This window comes from Piliocolobus tephrosceles, chromosome 11 (genome assembly GCF_002776525.5).
Source record: "Piliocolobus tephrosceles isolate RC106 chromosome 11, ASM277652v3, whole genome shotgun sequence".
In the NCBI taxonomy this organism is placed as follows: Eukaryota; Metazoa; Chordata; class Mammalia; order Primates; family Cercopithecidae; genus Piliocolobus; species Piliocolobus tephrosceles.
The window spans coordinates 126,629,841-126,635,892 of NC_045444.1; the positions used below are offsets into that span (position 1 = coordinate 126,629,841).

General features: G+C 35.7%; 1 protein-coding gene across 6 annotated transcripts in view; it reads right to left on the reverse strand.

Moving 5' to 3' along the window:
• The window catches only part of ANKMY1 (ankyrin repeat and MYND domain containing 1), a 68,727-nt gene that overhangs the window by 52,257 nt on the left and 10,418 nt on the right, over nucleotides 1–6,052 (reverse strand). The window lies entirely within an intron of this gene.

The following is a 6,052-nucleotide window of genomic DNA, read 5'->3' on the forward strand; positions in this document are numbered from 1 at the left end:
AGAGGCTGCAGTGAGCCAAAATTGTGCCACTGCACTCCAGCCTGGGTGACAGCAAGACTCCACCTCAGAAGGAAAAAAAAAAAGGGCCAGGCACAGTGGCTTATGCCTGTAATCCCAGCACTTTGTGAAGTCAAGGCAGGTGGATTACAAGGTCAGGAGTTCAAGACTAGCCTGGCCAAGATGGCAAAACCCCATCTCTACTAAAAATACAAAAATTAGCTGGGCGTGGTGGCAGGCACCTGTAATCTCAGCAACTCTGGAGGCCGAGGCAGAGAATTGTTTGAACCTGGGAGGTGGAGGCTGCAGTGAGCTGATATCATGCCACTGCACTCCAGCCTGGGCAACAGAGCGAGACTCCATCTCAAAAAAAAAAAAAACAAACAAATCAAACTGCCATGGAAACTGCTTTACCCAAAATTTTGGTCCACAGCCTTCACTGGATTACCTATTGAGGCTAACAAAGTTCAGCCATGTAAACAAATTTGTAGACCGGTGAGTTTATATTGCTATCTCATGGCTAGAGTTCAAAGGTAAAAACTATTGAATCTGTGTCTGTGTGTGGGTGTGTGCGTGTGCGTGTGTGTGTACATGTCTAGATGTATTTATATATATACATTTATTATATGTTGAGTCTACCAAGTTGGTTTACAAAAAAAAAAAGAACACTCATAAATTAAGTCCAAGCAATTTTCAACTCATAAATTAAGTAAATTATTTAATTAGTTAAATTATTTACTTAGTTTTCAATTTCATTAATTAAGTAAATAAGTCCAAGCAGTTTTCACAAGACTTAAGTAAATCTTCACTAAACAAACTGGCTTTGAAATTATAGGTAAAATAGGCTGGGTCCAGTGGCTCACGCCTGTAATCCCAGCACTTTGGGAGGCCGAGATGGGCGGATCACAAGGTCAGGAGATCAAGGCCATCCTAACTAACACAGTGAAACCCTGTCTCTACTAAAAATACAAAAAAAAAAAAAAAAAAAAAAAAAATTAGCCAGGGGTGGTGGAGAGTGCCTGTAGTCCCAGCTACTCAGGAGGCTGAGGCAGGAGAATGGTATGAACCCAGGAGGTGGAGTTTGCAGTGAGCCAAGATCGTGCCACTGCACTCCAGTGTGGGCGATAGACTGAGACTGTCTCAAAAAAAAAAAAAAAAAGAAAAAAGAAAAAGAAAAGAAATTACAGGTAAAATAAAGTTCTATCTTCAGAATTGTCAGCATATATTTTTATCTGGGTTTTATATTTGTCTTTGCTAGATATTTTGAGATATCAGGGTTTGGCATAGAGGTTATAAAACTATAAACCCAGCCAAAACAAAATTATCTTTCTGTGAATTTTTTGATAAGTATGACCAATTTAATGTTGTTATTTTAATGAAAGCAGCTGAGTCTTCTGAGTTATTGGTGAAAATACTCATGTAGTTAACTTTAAGGTTCTTATTTAGATGAATACTTAATATTCACAGATTATAAAATGGTTAACAAGGAAATAAATGATACATAAAAATCTAGATAAATTGCTAAAAATAAAATGTATTTATATACATTATGTAAGTGCTATAGTTGAACTTTTTGTGTAATTTAAAACCTTATAATTATTTTTGATGTTCATTAGATACCCAAGTCATTTCCAATTAAGAAGAGGTTATGGTATGGGGAAATATGTTTCTAAAAATTGTGGAACTATTATCTATAAAATGCTAATATCTGATAGTTTAGGATTTCTTGCTTCCTAGGGTTTCACTAAAATGTAAGGTTACTAAGAATAAAAATTATAGTTAATTATAATTCTGTATATAAAATATACCAAAGAAGATGTGCTCTTAGTGAGAAAAGAAGAATTTTGTCCAACTCAAAAGTTATCTAAAGGTTAATTCAAATTATAGACTTAAAAGGTTATTTATGAAACAAAGTAGAAAGGAACCAGTAAGTAGGGGAGAGAGATGTGAAGAAAGTTACGGATATGAAGATATATTTTTGTTAAGGAAGGTTATAAAGAAAAAATAATTTTTCACAAGAAAGAAATCTTGTATGGTAAATTTTTGTCCTAAAATGATTGGTTACTTAAAAAAGAAAAGAAAATTTAGGAAAAACAAAGTCCAAGCATGTCACAGAAGGTCTGTGTAAAGCATATGTAGTTTTTTCCTGTTTCTCTGTGTATCTCTGCATATTCGTATCTTCATGAATACGCAGAGAAAATAGAAAGTTGAAAAAGTTTAGATAGTAAAATATTCTTTAAAACCTGATAGAACATTGGAGAAGTTTGGCTAATTAACATTGCTCAAAGTTAAAGGTCTTACTCTTGATGAAGTAAATTAAGAAATATTGCCATTAAATACATTAGCGATTTAGTAATTTTTTTGGGGGGGGGGACAGAGATTCACTCTGTTGCCCAGGCTGGAGTGCAGTGGCACAATCTCAGCTCTCTGCAAGCTCTGCCTCCCGGGGTAATGCCATTCTTCTGCCTCATCCTCCCGGGTAGCTGGGACTACAGGTGCCTGCCACCACGCCCGGCTAATTTTTTGTATTTTTTTAGTAGAGACGGGGTTTCACTGTGTTAGCCAGGATGGTCTCGATCTCCTGACCTTGTGAACTGCCCATCTTGGCCTCCCAACGTGCTGGGATTACAGGCATGAGCCATTGCACCCAGCCAGCAATTTTTTTTTTAGTAAGAGTTAAGCATGAAGCCAGATTTAACATGGAGCCAAATATCATGTAAATACCTACATTGCTTTGTTTCACACTGTATTTGCTCTTCTGCATAGATAGGTACTTACTGGTCATGTGCCTGAAGTGAATTTCTTTTTTTTTTTTTTTTTTTTTTGAGACGGAGTCTCGCTCTGTGGCCCAGGCTGGAGTGCAGTGGCCAGATCTCAGCTCACTGCAAGCTCTGCCTCCCGGGTTTATGCCATTCTCCTGCCTCAGCCTCCCGAGTAGCTGGGACTACAGGCGCCCACCACCTCGCCCGGCTAGTTTTTTTTTTTTTTGGTATTTTTTAGTAGAGACGGGGTTTCACCGTGTTAGCCAGGATGGTCTTGATCTCCCGACCTCGTGATCCGCCCGTCTCGGCCTCCCAAAGTGCTGGGATTACAGGCTGGAGCCACCGCGCCCGGCCTGAAGTGAATTTCTTAATAGCACAAAACATATAGCGGTGTTGGCAGCCTTAAAGACATTAATTTGTGTGCAAGGAACAAAATATTATGCGTTCTTTTAGGCTATGGGTAATACTGTAGCATCCAAGGTTGACTGATAACTGAGTAGGAGAAAGATCTGGGATTGGTTTCCTGTTTACTTGTTTTTGCTTTTGCTTTTCAATTATTTGCTCTTTGTTCACCTTTGGGTTTTACTTATATATACATATATATAAAACCACTGCTATTTTTTAGTTTTTTTAATGGAAGGCTTTTATTTTGTTCTGTGAATAGTCACTTTATTTCTATGTATTTCTAACAAGTCATCATTTGTTCTATTTATTTAGAATTCCTAAGCTACCTTTGTCAAGCCTGCAAAAATTGATAGAGCACACCAGCCAATTAAAACGTGGTTGGTTTTGTTTACCTTGAATGATCTGGAGAAGACTTTGTTTTACAAGTTCTGAGCAGAAATAGTACATACACTATTTTTGTTACTTGAAAAAGTAGGTGAGAATAAAAATGTTTAAATGTTATTTATTTCCAAGGTCATTCAATTCAATCAATTTGAGTTGGTTTCCAATCTTTCCTTTAAGTAATGAGGGAAAAAAAAAAAACTGTGATGTGGGTACAAAGTTTTAATGTTTAGGAAAGATTGGCCTTGTCCTTAAAGAAATTATATTAATTGGGATTTTTCTCAAACTAATTTAGTTGTGTTTGCCATTATTAAAACTAAGTGACATTCACTTGGATTAAGTAATGATAATTAAAAAGTGAGAGTTTCTAGTGATTTTTGATCCTAAGCCATTTATCACTGATGGGCCTTCATTTGTGTACTCACAAAGTACACAAAAGTGTTGCACTGATTTGAAGATTTTAGTGGTGCAAGTTACCTAATCAGTTGTCAGTACTGTATCTAGAAACCCATCTTGTAAATAGGTGATGATATCCTTTTAAAATAGCTGAAAAGAAGTTATACAAAACTTTCAGAACCATATATTAAGATGGGTGTGCTTGTTCGTTCTTTGTCACTGTTTTGTTATATAATATTTAAGTGAAAGGAGATTAAAGAAAAGGAAATTAATATTGAATTTACAAAATTGATGTTTGTGTTTACCATCATTTTAACCCATTTCCCATTAAGGAAAAAAAAAGTGCAGCTTGCTGCCAACACTTATTTAATTTTACATAAACATGCTATTTAAGGGTGAAGCAAATCTGATTTTCAATGTAAAAATAAAATTAAAAAACTCTTCTTGGGGTTATTTCTAAACAGAACTTGTCTCTAATCCTAATGTATATGATGTTATGTTAGGATTAGAGATAAGTATTCTTGGGGCAAACAGTAAATAGGTTAAATAATGGAAAGAAAAGTTAGTTGTCTTACTTTGGTAAGTTTAGCAAAGGACTTACCACACTTTGATGTTTTCGGTCACAGTTCTGTCCCTAGAGCACTAGCAACTAGACATATGCAGTGAGCAACCTAACTCTTTAATACAGTGGTTTAAAGTACTGCAGGCAGTAACTCAGACACCAAATCACAGTGTTTTAATTTGTAACATATTAGAGGGAATGATAGGACTTTCTGCAGTATAAATATCCTATTGAGTAATCCTTATGCTATTAAGTTACAGGGCTTTGAATCCTGGGTCTGAAGAAGGCACCAACCCCTGCTACATCTTTAGTATTGACACCATTTGAAGCCTCATCTTTAGACCCAGGAGGAGACAATCAAAATGAACTGCTTTCATGAGACACAGGGCCAGAAATCAAAACTGTTCAATCCCTCTAGGCCCAGGGACTATTGCAGAAGCGGTGGGTGCATGAGATTTTAAGGGCTGATTTTGAGAAGCAGTATTAGTTCAGAGTTTTTCTATAAATTAAACATTAGTATCAGCAAGACCAGTGTCTGGGCCCATGTGTCAGAATAACATGGTTTCCTTGGAGCACTGATCTGGTCTTTCATAGAAAATTGTAAAAGATTATAAAAAGTATATAGAAATCTTACCTTATGGTTAAACTGATTAAAATTAGATAGATTTGTTTATAAGGCTTTATTAAAATTAACTTTAACATTAATAATACACCATAGAAAGGTAAAATATGGTTTTCTCTTTTGAAAATTTTTTCATGTAAGAGATGAGATTTTTGTTTACCTTTTGAGTAAAACTACAGAATAAAAAATAGAGGGAGAGACGGAGACAGATTTAGTTAGTCTCATGCTGTGGTTTTTTGTTTTTTTTTGTTTTTTTGTTTTTTTGAGACAGAGTCTCACTCTGTCACTCAGGATGGTGTGCAGTGACACAATCTCGGCTCACTGCAACCTCTGTCTCCCGGGTTCAAGTGATTCCTGTGCCTCAGCCTTACGAGTAGCTGGGATTACAGGCATGCGCCACTACGCCTAGCTAATTTTTGTATTTTTAGTAAAGACAGGGTTTCTCCAGGTTGGCCAGGCTGGTCTCAAACTCCTAACCTCAAGTGATCCACCCACCTTGGCATCCCAAAGTGCTGACATTATAGGTCATACTGTCTTTTGTTTAGGTCTTATTGTTCAGGAAACTGAGTATGCTATCAAAGAGAAAATGTTTTTGTATTATACTTGTGGCTAAATATCTGTTTTATAGTAACTTGTGATCCTATTTTGTTACATCAAGTGTCTTAAACCTTAAACAGGCTTTTCAGCAGCAAATTTTCAAGTTCTAAATTCAGTATTTTTGTTGTTAAATTAACTTTTTTTGGATATTAGGCTTCCTGAAGTCCAAGAGAGACATATTAGGCTTATTTGTTATGTTAGAATTACACAGGAAGCATTGTAAATTGTGAGGTAGTATTTAACTTTCTTTGGGTTATATTTATATACATATATTAATACATGTTCCAGGATTTATGACATTTTTTTTTTTTTTTTTTTTTTTTTTTTTTT